Raw genomic sequence first — 21,341 nt, forward strand, 5'->3', positions numbered from 1 at the left:
CGTCACCAGGCAGCAGGTAATGAGGGTCACCAGGTGCCAGGATGGGTGCCACGATTGTTCACCAATCAGCCAACTTTACAATCCAGCTTCAGAAACTTCCAAGTTGAACATTTAGAATCAGTTAAAATATTAGGATCTAGCTCTGGGAAGTGAAGTTTATAGGGTAAGAACTGCTTAGAAGTTTTGATTCCAATAATTAGACAGAATTATAAACCAAGCCCCCATTTCTTACACTATTTTAGCACCATCAGGCTTGGACAAGAAACCCGTTGGAGTTACAATTTGCACTGCCTACAAAACAGACTCAGAATGATCTCAAAATCAAGCCTCGAGACCCGATTAGCTCAGCTGGATGTGATCTGGAATGAAGAAGCATCAGACACTGGGGGGCGCTTCTTGAACAGGCACTGGGCTAGACAGCCCAGACCTCGCGGAAACAGAGTGGGAAGGGGCCGCTCCTGGGGAGTTTTTCCCAGCTTCCCTGGGCCGGTGAGGGGTCCTGGCGTCCTGAACTGGAGATGCTTCTTAGAGGGCACTGCTTCAGCCACCCCTGCCTTAGCATACATACGGGTCCCACAGGGGTCCTTCGACACCACTTCATCGTCTGGGTTCCACCATCCACCCACGCACTCATTTGGCAGCTATCAACGGAGTATTCACAGTACGCTGCTCACAGTTCTAACCGCGGAGGATAGAGTTGAGACCCACACGACAGCCCCTGCTCTCACAGAACTGATGTCTCTAGAAGAGTCTTCCCCTCAGTGAGAACGTTCTGATTTCTAGAACATTCTTTCTTCTGATGAGTGAACAGCCTCACCGGAACTTCCCGATCCTCCTGGCTTGGTTCCTGAAGTGGCCCAAGGCTGCCTTCTCCCTCCCGTGGGTGAACAGGGTGACTGCTTCCTCTCTTGTCCAGGCCCCCTGGCCTGACCCTGAGTCCCGGGCGTAACGGCGTTGTTGAACCACCGCAACCCCAGCCAGCGCCTTCCTCTTGGCCCAGGGGTTCTCTTGGGGACAGTGTGCAGTACTCCCCAAGGGGGCTTTGCTGTGCAAAAGCAGCCCCTGCCGATGCTGCGGCTCCCGTGGATGGAGCACTGCCGTGGGAACAGAGTTGGAACTCATCCAAAAGGTATCACTTAGAATTACCTCTGTGAGTTGGGAGAAGGTTGAAGGAAGGTGGTGAATGGGGTTAGGAGAAACAGAGAGATGGGAAGGGGGGCAGCTGCTGGTGCCTCCACCCTTCCTTCTGTCCCTTTCAGCCATCTTCCCGGCCAGGTGCACTGAGGCTTTCCACACCCAAGTCCGAAGGGTGTTCCTGCTTTCCCTCAGTGTCTGGGTGCCAGCTGTTATGCCGGGCGCCAGGAACATGCGATGCTGAACACCCCAGCCCCTCCCCTCCTGGAGCCTGACCCGCTGAGGGAGCCAGAGCCGAGCAGACGTCTAGGAATGTGGTGAGGGACCGGGCAGGGTATGCACTCGGCACCAGGAGCACAGGGGAGGGGATAGTTTTTGCGACCTCAGGGTTTGGGGAAGGCTTTCTGGAGGAAGAAATGTGAGAGCATAGAAGCAAAGTAGGCAGTTATCCTTGGTGTAGGAGAGCAGGAGGGAAAGTCACTGCTGGCGCGTGGCAGCTGCAAGCAGTTTGCTTTAGTGCTAGGCTGCTGTGCGTAGAAGGGCATGGAGCACGAGGCTTTATTCTGCAGGGGACTTGGGGCTCCTACAGGAATTGGAGGTGCTGAGGAAGGGATGGGCTGGGGAGTAGTCTGCAGGACTTTTAGTCACAACCAGGTTTCTAAGGAATTCTGAGGCTTTGGGCAAAAAAAACACAACCCTTTGAGCCTCAGTTTCTTAATTTCATCCTTTCACCCTGTCTCCTCCCTCCCTCCCACTTGATGCTGGCCCAGTTCTGGGAGCTGGACAAGATGACTGACTTTCACCTTGAATGTCCAGGGCAGGAAGGAAGACTTGCGTGGTGGAGGTGGATAGTGGGCCCACCCCACTGCTGGTGTGTTCTGCAGCCTGTCATGCGGGTGTGTGGCACCCCACTCATTCCTCGGGTGGCCCAAGGCTGCCAGGGCTCTCTGGAGGGCATGCAGCCGAAGGTCATCCCTGCCTCTAGCTGGTCCCAGGATGGATAAGCACAGTTCTCCAGCTGGAATGCTTCAGCCAGGTTCTTAGAAAAATGGTCAAGTGGGCTCTGGGATCCTCACTTCTCTTTGTGGGACCCAGCAGGATGGTGGAGCTGGGACCATCTTGGAGGAGGCAGAGTCTGGGGCAAATCACCTAAAACGTTAGACACAAGTCACACCAGCTAACCTACGTGATTGCTTTAGATCGATTGCAGTGCTTAGGGGCCAGACTCTGTGGGACTTTGAGCAGGTTGCTTCACCTCTGTTGAGTCTCAGTTTTCTCTTCCAGAAAATGGGGATGTTAACAGGACTCACTGCACAGGATCAAGCTGGTTCATGAGCTAAGCCATGCTGGATGGTTAGCACAGGGCTGGTCCGAACAAAGGCAGCATAGACGACCCTGACCTTGAGCAGGAAGGTGTGCCCTCTGCACACCAGCTGGAGATAAACTGCAGAACACCGGGCCCGGGCTTGAGGGCAGCCAGGGCACAGCACACGGCTCAAACCCGAGGGCAGTGAGAGGGAAAAATTAGTCATGCCACTTTGAGTGGAACTATATTTGACTGCGGTTGGATGCTCTGGGTATGAGTTTGGAATAGGCTCTGGCCAGCCTCTCTGACCCACGTGAATGTGTAACCTTTGGAGACGATCAAGCTTTTATGGGTGGAGTGTGGATGTAAAGTTCTCCACTGAATGTTCTATAAATGCTTTTTATTAGCCACCACTTTATAATGTGAGAGCCATTGAATTAGGTATCCATTAGCGTCTACTCCCTGGGGAAGCAAGGATGCCTTCCCGAGGCATCCTTGGATGCTCTGGGGCTGGTTCAGCTTGGCAAGGAAAACATCCAAGTGACAGGTGGTTCTGGACTCAGGCAGGCAGTCTGCTCATATTTCTTTGTGTGTGTGTGTGTGTGTGTGTGTGTGCGCGTGTGTGTGTGGTTGCCTTGTCAGTGACTAGAATCAGAGGGAAGGGGACAGGCTTCTGGGTGACTTTAGCAGTAGGCAGAAGGCTGGGCAGGGCCTCTGTGTACAGTTGTGCAGGCTGTGCACTGTCCAAGGATACATTTAAGAGAGCATTGTTTATATCATAGAAACCATAGATTGTATAGGTCTAGTATGACAATTCTGGGAAGTAGAAGTGAAGTGTCTCATTTTAATAAAAATCAGAAAATGGTGAGAATTTAAAAATGAATAGAAATGAAGTGTCTGTGAAGGGGAACCTTTTGATTTTGTGCAGAGGTATCATATAGACTCCTAGCATCCCTGAGGCAGGGCATATGGGCTGGGTCAGTCCATGGTAGACAGGGGAAGGAGGGGGACCTGGGGTCAATGGGCATGCTGAGCTCCTCCCTGGTATACCCTGGTATACCCAGCCGCACAAGGTACAATGCTACCGTTGGACGATGCTGCCACAGTTTTCACCAGGTCATGGGTGCCTCCCTTACGGGGACCTGCAGGTGGCTGGGGCAAGGCAAGAGGGGAGAGTGGTGGCATTAATACCATGTCACAGGTTGTGAAAATTGTTTTGGTGAGAGGTTGGCAGGGGGGCAGCAGGTTTGGGGGATGAGGTGGGCTTTTTGTTGAGTGAATCCAGGGCTTGAGGCAAGAGACGAGATGGTGCAGACGGCAGTGCATTCTCCAGCTGGAATGCTTCAGCCAGGTTCTTAGAAAAATGGTCAAGTGGGCTCTGGGATCCTCACTTCTCTTTGCGGGACCCAGCAGGATGGTGGAGCTGGGACCATCTTGGAGGAGGCAGAGCCTGGGGCAAATCCCCTAAAACAGACGCAAGTCACACCAGCTAACCTATGTGATTGCCTGAACAAAGATGGGAATCTGGGAAGACCGGGGACTCCTCCGAGGCTGGAGCCTGGCCACATGACTCTTAGTTGAATCCAACAGGTTTTTAAAGCTGGGACTGGTGAGAGAATGCCGTCATGATCATGTCGAAGGGTGCTGCGATTTCCAAATGGTTTTTGGTGGAATATCAATCCTGAGATACATTTGGCAGAGAAATCAAACCAAACCAACCTTCAAAATATGCTCGGGTTGAGCGAGGTGGAAACACTGCACATGGCATGCTGCGCTCAGGCCCAGAATAGGTTGGTGCTGAGAAGTTCTGTCTAGTGAGACCAGGCTTGCATCACTGCAGCCAGGATTTCCTAAATATGGCCGTAACATTTAAAAAGAATGAATACCTTTTAATTTCCCCAGGAGCTGGTATTCCTGTGTCTGAATACAGAATGGGGCCTGCCCAGGGGTCTCTCCCTGTGCCCAGAAGCCCTGCCGAGCTGCGTGGAGCAGATTGTAGCTGCACCCGCGCCACCCCCCCAACCCCCCCGCTCCCCCACTCCCCGCCCCACTCTGCCGCTGCCTTCCAACATCCCGAGGCTCGGAGGAGCTGGCAGCTGCTTGCCTCCAAGGCTTTCCAGAACCCTCTTCAGACAGCTCTCCCTTCAGCCAGTCTCCACTGAATAGTATTCTGTTGTATATATGTACCACATTCTTCCATAGATGGGCACTTAAGTTGCTTCTAAATCTTGGCTACTGTGAATAGTGCTACAGTAAACATGGGAGTGCCCATGTCTCTGACTATCATATGGTGGTTCTATTTTCAATTTTTTTTTTTTTTTTTTTTTTTTTTTTTTTTTGGAGACGAAGTCACTCTTGTCGTCCAGGCTGGAGTGCAATGGTGTGACCTCAGCTCACCGCAGCCTCCGCCTCCCAGGTTCAAGTGATTCTGATGCCTCAGCCTCACGAGTAGCTGGGATTACAGGCGCCTGCCACCATGCCTGGCTAATTTTTGTATATTTAGTAGAGACGGGGTTTTGCCATGTTGGTTGGGCTGGTCTCAAACTCCTGACCTCAAGTGATCTGCCTGCCTCGGCCTCCCAAAGTGCTGGGATTACAGGCATGAGCCACCGCACCTGGCAGTGCACATTTTTTGTTTTTGTTATTCTTGGAACACACGAGGAAATGTTGCCATGCTTTGCAATTTCAAAGCACCTTTACCTGCATTGTCTGATTTCATCCTCATAGTAACTCTATGGGAGGTCTTCAGGGAGCAGTATTCCCAAAGTTAGATAGAAACCTAGATTCCGAAGGATTAAGTGTCTTTTCCTAGGTCTCAGCCAGTGGCATGGCTCAGTCTTAAACCCAGGTCTCCCGGTCTTTTCACGTACGTATGGGGGTCTGAGAGATGCCCAGGAGACAGCTGGATGTGTGGATTTGGCTCACAAGGCAGAGGCCTAGGCTGCAGAGAGAGAGATAAGTCTCACCAGCAAATGTACCTTTTGCTTTTCTGATAAAAGGAGACATATGCAGCTGCAGCTGGCTTTGCCCATCTCCCCTCTCCTACCTTGAAGGCAGGTGTGATGTCTGGGGCTGTGGCAGCCATCTTGTCACCAAGAACTGGCAAGTGATGCCAGAGGCCCATTCACCAAAGATTGTGGTGTGGAGGCACAGGAGGCGCCAGTGCTGCTGAGTAGTTGAAATCCCATGGGCATCTGCTTACCTCTGGACTTCCTGTGATGAGGAAAACAAGCCCTGCTTTTCTAAGTCCCTATAGTCAGGTTTTCTTTGCTTGATGTTTCCCCGGGAGATGTGACACCTAGAGGGGTAGCATGAAGGAGAAAGAGCAAGTACACTAAAGAATGCAGACAGTGCTGCAAGAGTAGGGAGGCTGGATCTTCAGTGACCCGGGATCAACCTTGCACCCGCTACCACCAGGCTGTGTGAGGTAAACGGGAGCTGTCCTGGTGTGCTAAGCCACAGCTGGTCAGGTTTCTGTTACGGGTAGACAAAATTATTCCTAATTGTTACACCTGTCTTCCTTGGGTAAAATGCTAAATTGATTTATGAAATAAATTGTATAAATGGACACACACACACACACACACACACCCATACACAGAGACAGTGTTGAAACAGAGAGAGGCAGAGGCGAGGGTGGGGTGGAGGAGTAAAGGGCAGTCTGGCTGGGACCAGCCTTCCTGGGCAGGCATGAGGAAGGCACAGCCTTGGGTCTCGAGGGAGCAGCTCCATCCTGGGAGCTCTGCCAGGCGCTGTAGGCACCGCGTCTTTCTGCCCCACGGCTCCCTGCTACGTGCTGAATGCCATTGTGCCTGCTGCTGCTGTCTGGGCCTCGCTGTCACCCCATGCTGTCCTGTGTCATGTTTCCGTCGTGGCTGACTTGCCTCTGCATGCTGAGCTGTGTGGCAATTTGTAACAAAGCAGGAAAGCCCTCTCTCCCCTTTCTGGGACGCCCTGTAATGGAGACCTGAGCTGAGTGGCTTGTGCACCAGTGAGGTGTCTCCTTTTGGTTTCTCTCGGAGCTGTCCCTCTGTCCTGAGCCAGATGCAGGTGCAGGAGGCTGGGCTGTGGGAGGACCAGAGAAGCAGCTGCAGTGCTGGGCTCAGGATTCCTTTTTGCAACCAAAGACTGGGGCTTAGTGCCTTCTTCTCAGGGTGAGCTGTTTTCAGGGAGGCTCCTCAGTTCCTTGGCAACAGGCATCGTCCTTTGGGCACCCCACTGATTTGTCAGGTTCGCTGGTTCACGTGCGGCTGGGTCTTTCTCAGGAACCTCCTTAGCCTCCTAGGGAAACAGACTCCATTCAGCACCTCCTTGTCCACTAGACACACATTCCTGGGCCATCAGAAACCTTTTTGGCCACAACCCGTGCCCAAGATGCACTCCCGCTTCCAAGATGGAGAGAAGGAACACCTAACACTGTCATTTTTTTCAAAGTTTGGGCCCCAGGCCTGCAGCTCTCTTCCCTCCTCCCGGATGCAGATTCCAGATCCTGCCCACACTCCTCCTAGAATGCGTCAAGTGGCTACCTGTGCAGAAGCTTCTTTGGGGCTTACTTGTAGAGCGTGAATCCCAGAATAGACACTTCCCTATGAAGGAACACAGATAATGGGAGAAGAAAAAAGATACCTCCTTACTGGGGCAGGTTTGCTTCGCCCAAAATAGCCCTGTAACCAACGTGCTTCTGAAGTGCCTTTTGAAATCTAGGAACATTTGTAGTATTTTACATTCAGCTTAATAATTTATTGATGTTTAATATTTCACAAGAGTAAGGCAGAAAACCTGATAAAATTTTCATATCTGCTATTATAAGCTAAATGGAACGTGAGGCGCTTCCGGATGGTGCTGAGTGGCTGAGGCCCGGGGTACGCCCCACACCCCCTCCCATCACAGCAGGTCCAGGCAGCTAAGTCAAACTCCTCCATCCATTAATTTTCCCAAATGTCCTGTGCACTTGGGAGAGCCGGAGGCCTGGGGATGTCGTGAAGTGTAGTTGAGCAGCAAGACCTGCTTATGGTGTGATTTGATGAGGGCCAAGCATCTCCCCTTTCCCCCCAATTTTTCCTGCTGACCTGTTGTTGATTCCTGAAATGTCCATCATTAGAACAGATTGCACTCCTTGCAGGAGCATCAATACCTGTGAGAAGCGTAGCTTATAAATAATAATATAGCAAATCTGTGTCATTGTTCTCATATATAATTCATTAACTTCTCACAAGAATCCTATGAGGTAGGAGCTCTTGTTATCCCCATTTTACAGATGAGAAAACTGAGACAGAGAGGAAAAGCTGATTTGCTCAGGATCATGCAGTAGCAATGAGCTGGAATTTGAATCCAGGCAGTCTCACTCCAGAGTCTGTGCTCTTAATCATTACACTGTTTTTCTTCTCTAAGTACAAATCAAATCAACAGTTGATGGTGTCTTCTCCAGGCACAGAGCTCTGGGCCACACACTCTGGAGGAGATAAAAGTGGAGGCTTCTCATCTGAGTGATGAGCCCAGTAGCACAGATGTGCTCGGAAGGCACTCTGGCCCTCCCCTTGCTAGCTGAGTGACCCGGGCAAATTACCTCATCATTCAGAGCCAAAATAATATCTGCCTCACAGGTTTACCTGGAAGATGAAAGAAGATACATTAAAAAAATTACACTGGAGCCGGATCAGCAAACTCTGGAGAATGGGCCAAATCTGGCCTGTGTACTACTTGTTTTCTTTTTTCCCTAAACAGTTTATTGATATGCAAATCACACACCGTGACATTTACCCATTATAGGTGAACAATTCAGTCATTTTTAGTGTATTCACAGAGATGTACAACCATTGCCACAGTCAATTTTAGAACATTTTCATCACGTCGAAAAGAAGTCCTTTAGCTACCATCCCTACCCCTTAATGTCTCCTCATTCTGCCCCTCCTCACCAAGTAACTACAGATGTACTGTCTGTCTTTATAGACTTCCCTGTTCTGGGCATACCATTTGAATGAGTGGAATCATATAATACGGGGTTTTTTTTGTAACTGACTTCTTGTTTTTAGCATACCACTTTCTAGGTTTTTTCCATGCTCTAGCATGTGTCAGTATCTCATTCCTTCTTATGACCAAATAATATTCCATTGTATGGATAGATCACATTCTGTTCATCCATTCCTCAGTTGATAGACACTTGGATTGCTTCTGCTTTTTGGCTGTTAGGATGCCTACTGCTTTTGTAAACAAGATTTTATTATGATGCAGTCCTGCTCAGGCCTGGGATTAAGGTGAGACAAGCAAGGTGTCCAGGGTTTAACAAATTAAGGAGGCACTCAACTCTCGGGGTCCTGCAAGTTCACAGCCAGCCCTGGCCACACCTGTTTGTTTACCTATGGCCCGTCACTGCTTTAGCCCTAGAGTGGCAGAGCTGAATACTTGTGACAGAGATGTCTGGCCCATAAAGTCCAAAATATTTGCTAACTAGCCCTTCACAGAAAACATTTGTTCACCCTGGTTTTTAGGTCCCTTACTCTCAAGTTTGAGATAGAAGACAAAAGCGAGGACTTAAAGGTCCATCCAACACTTAGCATAACATCAGCCTGGGTATCAGCCTTGTCTTTGGCTGTGTCTGGATGGGCCATTGAAAATGATGAAGTGGTTTTAGATTTGAAAATACCACTGCCAGGATGAAAGTGTTTCTTTCAGAGCCATAATATTCTAAAGCTCCCTCCCAGAGTGTGCATACTTTAAGCACAGAACAATATGGCTTCCCACTCAACATAAACTACCCTTTCCCCAAATGTCCTATCTAATCAAAATCTGAGTGCTCAAGATTGGATTAAAAACCCCTAATGCCTGCAAAACTGTTTGCCATCCATTCAAGTAGGGGTGTTTTATTTGTGTTGTCAGAGTCACAAGGAGTGACAGCTCTCCTTGTCAAGAGTGCGTTTTTCTAAAGATCACTCTGAAAACCTGCCCTCACTCCCCTGCCCCCCACCTTGCCATTATCCTGCTTCCTTGGGCTGGAAGATGTAGTAGAAAGAACACTGATGTTGGAATCCACTTCCTTTGATAGTAATTCTGACTCTGCTGCAAAATAGCAAAGTAGCTGTGACATTGGGCAAGTCACTTAACCTCCTCTATTAAATAGCAGACACAATGCTTCCCTCACTCGGGTGTCATAGAATGAAGTGCCAGATAAAACAAGGACTGTGCATCAGTACAATGTCATTGTTTGTTGCTGACTGAAAATTGTGGGCTAAATGATGAAGAAAATGAAGGATGGCTTTATACCCGTCTCCGCTCAATGCACCTTCTCTTCTCTTGGACAGAATCACCACCTCATGATAATCTCTAGGGATCCTCCTGGTATTTCTTTTTTCCTATACTCTCCTTTTGCAATCAAAGAAAGAATGTTCTAGAAAAGACCTGAGCCACCAAATTGGTACCAAGGTACTAATGACTGATAAAACTTTCCCATATTAAAAGCCTCAGAGATGTTTGCCTTACATCAAGAAGCTTTATGCTAAAAAAAAAAAAAAAAATCTCATTTTGCAATGTACAAAATGTAAGAAAAAGAGAGTGACAGCATGGGATTTGGGGATGAGGCTTTCCTGGGTCCCAGGAGACAGACTTTCTTTGTGTCTGTTGAATCACACCATGTGGACATTGTCTATTCTGCACACACAAATGGCCGGGCTTGCACATATGCCTTAGGAACTAGGCAAAAATGAACCGAAAATGGGAGAAGAACTTCTAAAATTGCCCTGTGACCCATTAACTTATTTTTTTTTCAGAGTCTATCCTGGTTCCTTTAATCTTTGGGCACTTAATTTACCTAAGTACTTGTAGTGGACATTTGTTGTTTTGTTGCCTACACAAGGCCCTTCCTACTTGGGAGTATTTCTGAGCCCTACTAAGGAAGCTGTGTTAAGTAGCCTTTAGGGTTGCACCAATACCAGCCTTCTGATATTCACATTCTTGTGTAATCCCTTCTCCTTGGGTGTGGGCTGGATTTAGTGAAGTCCTTTTAATGAATAGAGTACAGCAGACATAATGTGGCCTCTGAGATTAGGCTATAAAAACACGGTGACTTCTCTCTTGGGGGCTCTCTCTCCCTCTCTGAGATCCCTTGGTTGAGACACTCAAGCTGGCATGTTGTGAGCCACTCTCTGTGTCCATGTAGTGAGGGATCAAGACCTGCCAACAACCATGTGTGTGAGCTTGGGAGCAGATCCACCCCATCCATCACTCCAGTTGACTTTTCAGTTGAAATGGCAGCCATGACTGACAGTTGACTATTGTAACCTTATGAGAGACTTCACCCTGTGGAAAGGGGCACAGTAAGAGGAGGATCACAGCAGGCCCCCCTATGGTATAGAGCCTGGCACAGTAAACCTGGTTCCCTAGGTCTAAGAGTGGTTCCGAATGTGCCCCTCAAGAGGGCCTAGACATTGCTTTTCTTTTTTTTTTTTTTTGGAGATACAGTCTTGCTCTGTCACCCAGGCTGGAGTGCAGTGGCATGATCTTGGCTCACTGCAACCTCCACCTCCCGGGTTCAAGTGATTCTCCTGCATCAGCCTCCTGAGTAGCTGGGATTATGGGCACGTGCCTCCATGCCCAGCTAATTTTTGTATTTTTAGTAGAGGCAGGGTTTCACTATGTTGGCCAGGCTGGTCTCGAACTCCTGACCTCAAGTGATCTGCCCGCCTCACTCTTCTTTAAGGCATTAAGAGAGACATCTGTGCCGAGAGGAAGGATCAGCATCTTTGAGAAGTATGGTACTGGGATTGCTCTGTATGCTGGTAGGAGACACTGTAGTTGGAAGGGGCTCCCTGGTTTCAATCTGGGTGAGACAATTCTGGAGCAATAGAGGCTGAAGATCCACACTAAAGAGAATCAAGATGGTTACCAAATTATGGCTAGCGTGTAGTTAGAGCAGTAATCAGAATGTTCTGACCTACATGGATCTTTGGGGGCTGGTTAATTTTAGAGACTCTAGAATTGAAATAGGTAGGCAACCCATTAATATTCTACTTGATCTAAAAAATAAACAAAACAAATATCCCCTATAGATCTAGTGATCAAGTCATGGTCCTTCCCTAATACCTAAACCTAAGTCAGCTGCCAGACCCAGAGCTCTTTGGATCGAAGGAAAGACAGGTTCCCTTGAGGAAGGAGCCTGCAATGTCATCACAAATATATACTGTGAGTCTTTCTCAAATCTTTTGCAAAAGGACTGTGTCTATTTACTAAAGTAACCAGGTACTGGGGGCAGGGAAAAAGCAAGTTCTTTTGGGGATTACTGAACACTAGTTCTGAAATAAGTCTAATTTCTCTAGGGACAGAATGTCATGCTAGTCTAGTGGTTTTACTGAGAGCTTACAGGAGTCAGGTTGTGGATTTCAGCCTGAGTTTTCTTTATAATAAACTACATCCTGAGATTATTTCTTCATATTGTGAGTTTAAAGTTAAAACACACACACACACACACACACACACATACATACATATATATACTCAGCAGTTGCTAGAATCCCCATCTTGTCTTTCTGATCCATGAAGTCAAGGATATTATGGGAGAAAGGGTAAAATAAAGTCCTTTTTTAAGGAGTTACATGTCCACGTGTGCAGGGAAGCTTAGGGATAAGCAATACCTTATTTGGAATGGCTTTTCCCTGCTCTGACTGCTGTAACAGAAGGACCATGACTTGATCACTAGATCTATAGGGGATATTTGTTTATTTTATAGATCAAGTAGAATATTAGTGAGCTGCCTACCTGTTTCAATTCTAGAGTCTCTAAAATTAACCAGTCCCCAAAGATCCATGTGGGTCAGAACATTCTGAATACTGCTCTAACTACACGCTAGCCATAATTTGGTAACTATCTTGATTCTCTTTAGTGTGTGGCTCTTCACTACTAAATGGTAATCCAAAGTAATACTACATTCCAGGGGAATTTCAAAGATTAGCGCCACCACAAAAATCATGATTTCTATCAAGTTTGACTGGTGTGGAATGTAAATATGGCTTAAAACAAAGACCGAATTATTTTAAACCTAATGATGTAACTATAATTGGGTGTCATAGGATAATCTAGCATTATTTCCCTATTTTAAGATAATCTAATTAGCAACCTTAATTCTCCTTTGCCGTGTAACCTAACATATTTATGGGTTCTGGGAATTAGGACACATGGGTCTATTACAGTACCTCGCACACATGGAAATACCAGGAAGCCCTCTAATGGCTACTGTAGTTTATCCCATACACCTTCTTGCCCTCATTGGGTAGAGCAGCATTAATTCCCCTTAAGAGTATCAATCATACCAGCTAACATTCTAGCTTCCAATTTTGCCTGTTTCAGGCATGTGAAACAAGAAAGATTCAGGTAGCAGCCTCTGCTACAATTCAGTGGAACAGTTGTTGTGTCTTCTGGTAAATCATCCCTCCCTTCAATATGAAAACTTCAAAACTGGCATGTTCCAGACTCATGGGGATGGAAATCGGTATTCTAGACCACTGGACCCTGGAAACTGTATTGAGATGACACACCTAAATATTTTCATGGTGTTTATCTCTGACCCTTTGTGTGTTACATAATCATCCAGTATGGCTGTAGCCTTCTGATTTCCATACTCCATAAGCCTGGCGTCATTAGTATTGTGGGTGAGTATAACATCCTGTAGGATGATGGTGATATAGGAAATACTCCTGTGGAGTAAGTATAGCACAGAGCTGACGCTATAAAATAGTCCCAAAGAAAGACAGTAAAAGCGTGTTGTTGTCTTTATCAGATGAAGCAAACTGCTTTGGGTTTGAAAATTTTGTTTTGATTTTCTGCTTATTGAAATAGAGGAAAGGGCATTCTTCAGGTCAATGGCTGCATAGTAGGTGCGAGGGACTATGCGAGAGAACTTGTATTGAGCGATGCAGATTGGGAGACATACCGCCATGTTTTCAGAAGCATGGATGGCTACTGTATTCTTTCATGTCTTTTAATGTATACATTAATATATTTTAATGAATTTCCTCTCATTGTTGTCTCTAGTGTTGATGGCGGTTGTTTTATAATTTGTTACCTAGGATATAGAATATCAAGATAGAGTGGCAACAATGAAAAGAAGTTCATTAAAATATATTAAGTGGAATGGACATGGTCTAGAAATCTGGGCTAGCTGATGTAATATGGGTGCCTCACCTTGAGGAGAGTTGAGAGCACTTTCAGCATATTAAAGGATAGTTGTGCTATGTTAGGAACACTTTTAGAAAGTTCCCATTATGGGAAGACTAGTGTGAGAAAATGTTGGGGAGCTGAAGAGATTGACTGCAACAGGCTCTCCATTACTTTTGGCTGACTAGTTTCCAAATAACTCACTTCAGAAAATGAGGGGGGATGGTTATCACCTACCCTGGCTTCTTGGAAGCTGGGGTGCAGGCTTGTGACCTAGCCTACGTCAATTGGATGTTTCTGCCTAGGACTTTGAAACGTGAGTGACAGAGCTGCACAGGCTGAGATAGAGACTGCAGTCCAGTGACAATGGTGTCAGTGATGGTATGTGTTTTAGTCTGCTTTGACTGCTGTAACAAAATCCCAGAGGCCGGGTAGCTTATAAACGACAGAAATTTATTTCTCACTGTTCTGGAGGCTGGGAAGTCCAAGATCAAGGTACCAACAGATTTGGTGTCTGGTGGGGGCTCTTTTCCTCGTTCATAGATGGTGCTTTCTAACCATGTTCTCATGTGGTGGAAGACACAAGGCAGCTCTCCAAGCTCTTTAATAAGGGCACTAATCCCATTCACGAGGGCCTGTAATTACCCTGCAAAGGTCCCATCTCCTCATATCATCACATTGGGGATTAGGTTTCAGCATATGAATTTTAGGGGGACACAAACATTCAGACTGTGGCTGTGGTGCTAAGAAGGCTGTTCTCACAGTGTGATCTTCTCAACACCTTATTTTCCTTAGCTTTTTTCTCTTTTCTAAACCTGATTCCCAGGTAATTTCAATTGAATCTGTGAGCCAGCCAATGCACTACAAACGAATTTCTTTTCTGCTTAAGTTAGCTGGAGTTGTTTGCCTCCCAGAACACTGATTGTTAGAGTATTCAATATTGTTCAACCCAAGTGTGTATGTGTGTGTGTGTGTGTCTGTGTAAATTTCACTCAGAGTATTGGAGAATTAGTAATGGGGACTTTCTTAAATGGAGAAAGAAACAAGTTCATTCACCTGTAGATATTATCCTGAGATAGCTTGTGGCAGAAATTTTTGGTGGAATGCATGAGCTGGCTCAGACCTGGGCTAACCCTTAACCCAAACTATGATGTGGGAGACTTTTGTTTGAAATGGTTTCTATTTTTATGCCCTGTCCCCCAGCCCCTCGCCAAGCATTTATAGAGAATGGGGGCTGGGGAATTGTACTGGCATAGAAGCTACTTGGAAAATAGATTGACTGATTAACTAAGAAGTGGAAAGATATTGAATAGTATTTCATTTATGTATTCAGCAGACACTTACTGACTTAGTTCCTAGACCCCAGCCTGGCAGCCAGTGACTGTCCCATAGCATGATCTAGGGGCAGGGCACTCAAGGTAAGATACTTATCATCAATGACCTCACTTTGCCACCTGATCCAAATCTAAGTGTGGAGGTTCAAAAAACCATGGAAATGAGTGCATTAGTATGCACGTGGATTTAGGGTAGCTTTTTTAAGGAGTTACATGTCCATGTGTGCAGGGAAGCTTAGGGAAAAGCAATACCTTATTTGGAATGGCTTTTCAGTCCTAGTGAAAGCCAAATCAAAACCAAAGTAAAAATTTAAAACACCTCATTACTCCCAACCAAATACAGAAAAAAGTTTTTTCTGACAAAACCACTTGTATTTAGAGTAATGGATTCTTTTTTCTTGTGCTTGTCAAATGACCTCACGTGACTTAATCAGGGTGGCTGCAGTCTGGGAACGCTTGGCTGTAGCGGGAGTAGCTTGCGTGCATTTCTGCCCTGCCTCCTTCCCCATAAAGTGCCCATCATTCTCATTCATGTCTCTATTCCCCACAGCCATGTCTGTGACAGCACCACCACAGGCCTGAGCTCTGCCTGCGCCTCTCCTCTCAGCCGAGTGGTGCTAACTGCTGTACAAACCACCCCAAATCTCATTGGCACAGTCCATCCCATGCAGGCAATTATCTTCCAAGGGGTGACTCAGGGACCCAAGCTGCTCCATGTCATGGCGTTGCCATCTTGTGCTGCACAAGGACGACCTGGAGTCACCCAGGGAAGGGGCATGGAGAATCCTGCACCTAATGCTTTACCAGGTCAGCCCGGAACACCTATCACTGTCACCCACATTCCACTGCAAGATGTTTAATTCCAAATGCAGGGGAAGCTGGGAAGTGCAGTCCCTGGTGGGCTCCCCAGCAGCAGCCTGACTGTGGAGTGGGAGCATGGTCCTTTCTGGGCTGTGATCACCTCTACCACACCATGTAATACCAAACTTCTTCCCCAACAACAAGCTTTTGACTCATCCCCATGGAGTAAGAAACTGGAGAAACCAATTCACCCTCTGCCACTAATATTTGATGACATTTTATTTCATGACCAATTCCAGAATATTTATATCTTTAAAAAGAGGAAAAAGAAGGTAGTCTGCCTGAAGATAACTCAAGGCCATGGCTTTCCAATGGTGGGGGGAGTAGTTTGGTGGGGGAGGGGAATTCCTGTTATCTTCAGATGATTTGCAGAGGACACACCCATTCACCTATGTGTTAGGGAGATTCAACTTCGAGTCTCAAAGGCTGATCGTATCAGAGAGGGGACAGAATAGATGCCTTTTGGAGATTTCCAACCAAATTCCAGCCCTGCTGTGCCCTTATTGGCTCCATAAGTCTAGGAGCAGAGCAGTGGCGCTTGGCTGGCAAACAGCTTGAGGAGTGGTGTGGCCCAGCTCTGTTTTAGTTGGGAGTGAGATTGGGGTGAGATTGATGGGCGCCTCATTCATTTTCCAATGCTGACGGATTCCCTGACTCACTCACTGGGGCCAGACATGCATCTCCTGCCCGGCAGTGAAAATGTCAATAACCACTCTCTTTTTACTCTGCTTCTTTCCAAGCTGGGGATGGGCTTTCATTAAATCCTCAGCCCATGCTTTTTTGGTTAAATCAAATTTACAGCCACTGGAGGGATAGGATTTCAGCTATATTTACCTTGCCCTCAGCCAAGTATCCTGGACTAGTTTTTTCAACAACTTACATATCAGTTTCCAGTTAAAGCCAAGGGCAGGCCCTAAGCTTGAGACCAGGAGAAGCTGCTTCACCCTCTGTATGGGACTCAGGCACCCTAAGAACTGGAGGGGAATGGGGACATTGTGGTGAGGTGGCTGACCTTGGGGTGAGGGAGGGTGACATCAGCAGGAGAGTGGGTGACATTAGTGAAAAGACGGGTGACAACTGGGAGAGGCTGGAATTGCTGACTCTTTGGTCAGTTAATTTAAAGCCAACCATATCGAAATGTCTATCACCCTGTAAGAACACAGCTGATAGACTAATTAACATTCGAGCATCCAAGATTAATGATAGCAAACATTCACTGATTGCTTACTAGATATTGGTCACTGTGCTAACCAACTTCCACATCACCTCATCTAACACTTCCATCAAGCCAGGGAGGAAAGAGGATGATGATTGTCCTCATTTCTCAGCTGAGGTATTGGACTCAAGAAGAAGATAAATGACCTTCCCAAGGTCACAGAACCAGTTACATGGCAGAGCCAGGATTTGAATCTCCAAACCTGGCTTGAGAGCCTGGCCTCATAACTGCTGCCCTACACTTGGTGGTAGCAAGAGCTCCTAATGTCATTGCTCCTGAAATGGTGACATTCTAAAAGAGCCCAGAATTGGGCCAAAGAAATAAAGCCATAATGGTAGCCCTTTGGTGGGGACATCAGGGAGGAGTTCTTAGCCAGGAGGTTTTTATAAAGTCATCTTTCCAATCATACCATGCTTTCGGTAGAACATGCTGCCCAGGGAGAAGCCCAGCCCAGGGCCATATCTAAGGGGAAGATGCCATCCTCAGGTGTTATCTTCAGCTGTGGTGTTGGAGAAGAGATCAGCTATGAGCTGCTCATGGGAGAATTAGAAGAAACTAAGAGGAACCCAATCATTACTCTTTATTCTCTGAACTCACATTTTCTCCACGACAGAGTTGGTGCATTTTCAGTCTTTTAAAAATTTAGTATTGGGTTAAATTCTTCAATTTGGGCTTACATGGGACATCCTTTCAAATGGAAGTTGCCACCAGGTGGCCCTTCCTGGAAGAGCTTTCATAGCTCTGCAGGGGCAGAGAGGCCTTGGGGTGAAGTTCCCCTGGGGACCCTTGAGCTGTGGGCCCGCTCCTCCTCCCAACCACCCCAACAGCCTCCTGGGGGATTCCTTTCAGTCTGGTGTGGAATGACAAAGGCAGGGAAGAAGGGCACCAACTGTGGGTCAGAGGAGTCCCCAGGCGTAGGCCAGGCTGAGGTTCTGGAGTGGGCGGTGTGGAACATGGCTCGTACCTGCTGGTGGGACCAGCGTTGGAGCTGGTGTTGGGGGAATGAGAAGGAAGTTCAGGGAACACAGGAGCTGTCCTTGTCTCTACCGCTACTGCGATTCTCTGCCATCTGTGCAGCCCTGGACTGAGATGAGAAGCCAGCCTTGGGACAGGTGGTCAGGGGCTTGTTCAGAGCTCTGCCTGTGGTTGGGCACAAGGACATGCATCCCCAGTCCCCGGGCCATGGACCAGTATCGGTCTGTGTCCTGTTAGGAACCGGGCCACACAGCAGGAGGTGAGTGGTGGGCAAGCGAGCATTGCCACCTGAGCTCTGCCTCCTGTCAGATCAGTGGTGACATTAGATTCTCATAGGAGCACAAACCCTATTGTGAACTGTGCATGTGGGGAGTCTAGGTTGCTCGCTCCTTTTGAGAGTCTAATGATAAATGTAATGCTGTAATGTGTTTAAATCACCCCCAAACCATCCCCCACCACCCCCTAGTCCATGCAAAAATTATCTTTCATGGATCCAGTGCCTTGTGCCAAAAAGTTTAGGGACTTGCTGTGCAAGGACATCAGGCCAAGTGGCATGGTGGGACTGTGCTTGCCCACCTGTGCACCCTGGCATTGGGCTGAGTCTGTGTGGAGGAAGGAGTGCCATCTTCTGATGACCATAAAGACACTGCTCACTCTGCTGTGTGTCCCCAGGGCCATATTGACCAGAGAAGGGCCTTTTTTCTAATTCACACAAAGGCTCTACATGGGCTAGCTGTGTTCCTGGTTTGGGCATTCCCGACTGCAGCATATTTGAAAAGGGATCCCAAGAAGTGATTGAAGATAAGCAAAGAGAGTTTCCATGGTTTCTGTTGGCCCCTAGATGGAGTGGCCATTATTGAAGAGTGAAGAAGCTGTGTGTGGCAGTGAAGAAAGGGAAGAAGTACTTGTGACATAGAGAAGTGTGAGCTGCAGGTGTATTAGCCTGCTCAGGCTGCACAACAGACTACAGCAGACTCAGGGGCTTAAACAACAGACACTTACTCTATCATGGTTCTGGAGGCTGGAAGTCCAAGATCGAGGTGCCTGCAGGGTTGGTTCCTGGTGAGGCCTCCCATCCTGCCTTGCAGAAGGCTGCTTTCTCACAAGGCCTTCCTCTGTGCACATGCACTCCTAGTAGCTCTTCCTTTTCTTATGAAGACACACATTCTATTGGATCAGTGCCTCATCCTAACAAAGTCATTTAACCTTAATTACCTCCTTAAAGACCTTATCTTCAAATATAATCACATTTGGGGGTGGGGGTGGGGATATAATTTAGTCCATAAGAGCAGGAAATGCCTACAATTCTGCAATTCGTGTTTTAGTATCAATTTGTGTGTGTGTGTGTGTGTGAGAGAGAGAGAGAGAGAGAGACTGACATCCCAATTGGATCACAATCTTCTGAAGCAAGGCCTTTGTTTAAAAAGTCATTTTTTTTTGGCTGGCTGCAGTGGCTCATACCTGTAATCCCAGCACTTTGGGAAGCCAAGGCAGGCAGATCACGAGGTCAAGAGATGGAGACCAGCCTTGCCAACATGGTGAACCCAGTCTCTACTAAAAATACAAAAATTAGCTGGGCATAGTGGCGCACGCCTGTAGTCCCTACTACTTGGGAGGTTGAGACAGGAGGATCTCTTGAACCTGGGAGGCAGAGGTTGCAGTGAACTGAGATCACACCACTGTACTCCAGCCTGGTGACAGAGCAAGACTCCATCTAAAAAAAAAGTCATTTTTTTTTACCCCTGTCCTCTTAGTCCCCCAGCCCTCCACCACAGTGCCAAACACAGGCCCATTAGGCACTAGAGAACTGTATGTGATGCAAGCCCTGAAGGAGCTTCCTGGTGCACATGTGCAGGAGAGAAGAGTGAAGCCAGCACTTCATTCTGGGAGACGCTCTCAAATCCAGATAGGAGCTGATGGAGGGAAGGCCCTATCAGCTCACTCTCTGAAGAACGAGATGGAATTTTCAGAAAGGAAATGAACTCTAATTTCAGCCCGTTCACACTCTAATTTCATTTTGTTAAGTAACATTATTTATTCAGTAACCTTTGGAATTCACATGCTTCATATTTAATGGGTCCAATTATACCCTTTCTGGCACGCCTGTGAAACATGCCGTTTTCACCATTCGAACGTTTGTTTGACACGATTTCAGATGTTATATTACTCCATAGGGTAATGTGCCTTAATAGCGCCAAACTCCAATAACAAGAAGGATTAGCAGAGCAATAAGCCTTTATCCATCAGCATAACTCCAGAATTGCCGCCCACAAGAGACCCTGAAGGCAGCAGATCTCTTATTTACTCAAAGGCTCTTTTGAAAAAAGCGAAAGCGGCTTTTTAAAAAAACGATAAAAATAATATATGCTCATTAAAAAAGTGTAAACAGTGAGAAAGATATAAAAGTAGAGAAATTGCCCATGGTTCTGCCACCCAGGATAGCTCCTGGACTCTTTAATGTGTTCCATTTGGTTTTCTTTCTTTTTTTTTTTTTTGATATGGAATCTCCCTCTGTTGCCCAGGCTGGAGTGTGGTAGAACAATCTTGGCTCATTGCAACCTCTGCCTCCCAGTTTCAGGTGATTCTCCTGGCTCAGCCTCTCGAGTAGCTGGGATTACAGGCATGTGCCATGATGTCTGGCTAATTTTTGTATTTTTGTAGAGAAGGGGTTTCACCAGTTGGCCAGGCTGGTCTCGAACTGCTGTCCCCAAGTAATCCACCCACGTCAGCCTCCCAAAGTGCTGGGATTACAGGCGTGAGCCACCGCGCCTAGCCTGATTTTCTTCCTGAGCTCACTCTCATGTCTGTAGGTGTTTGCTGCACTCTTTTGCATAATGGGATTATACTAAATATCCTGTTTCCCTACCCTCACTTTAAAAAATCTTTTTTATTATGAAAAACTTCAAACACATACTAAAATGGACTGAAATCCATATTGAATTTCCATTTGTGGCGCCTCTTGTTTCATCTGAACTGCAATTTACCCCCAACCTAGATTATTCTGAAGTGAATCCTAGCCATGCTCTCAATTTATCAGTAAATATCTCAGCATGTCTCTATAAAAGATAAAAACTCTTAAAAAATGACAATACCCTTTTCACAGCTTAACAATTAGCACAGTCTTAATATCCTTAAATACTCAATCACTGTTTACGTTTCTCTAATTGTCTTGTAATTGTTTTCTTTCCAGTTTATTTGAATCTGGATCAAGGCATACTTACAATAGGTTCCTTTGGTTGATACGTCTCTTAAATCTTTTTTTTTTAACTCTTATTTTAGGTTTGGGGGTACATGTGAAGGTTTATTATATAGGTAAATTTGTGTTATGGGGGTTCGTTGCAAAGATTGTTTCGTTACCCAGGTACTAAGCCTA

General features: G+C 46.8%; 1 long non-coding RNA gene across 5 annotated transcripts in view; it reads left to right on the forward strand.

Moving 5' to 3' along the window:
* The first annotated feature begins 562 nt into the window (after nt 1–562).
* Nucleotides 563–21,341, forward strand: part of LOC134807968 (uncharacterized) — a 512,919-nt gene continuing 492,140 nt past the window's right edge. For 3 of the 5 annotated variants that reach the window (XR_010149710.1, XR_010149709.1, XR_010149712.1), the window contains exon 1: nt 589–1,129. This is a non-coding gene — a long non-coding RNA (uncharacterized LOC134807968). Of the gene's footprint in view, nt 1,130–21,341 lie in introns of all 5 variants that reach the window. The other 2 variants (XR_010149711.1, XR_010149713.1) reach the window with 1 other exon arrangement.

The sequence above is a fragment of the Pan troglodytes genome, chromosome 13 (genome assembly GCF_028858775.2).
Source record: "Pan troglodytes isolate AG18354 chromosome 13, NHGRI_mPanTro3-v2.0_pri, whole genome shotgun sequence".
NCBI lineage: Eukaryota > Metazoa > Chordata > Mammalia > Primates > Hominidae > Pan > Pan troglodytes.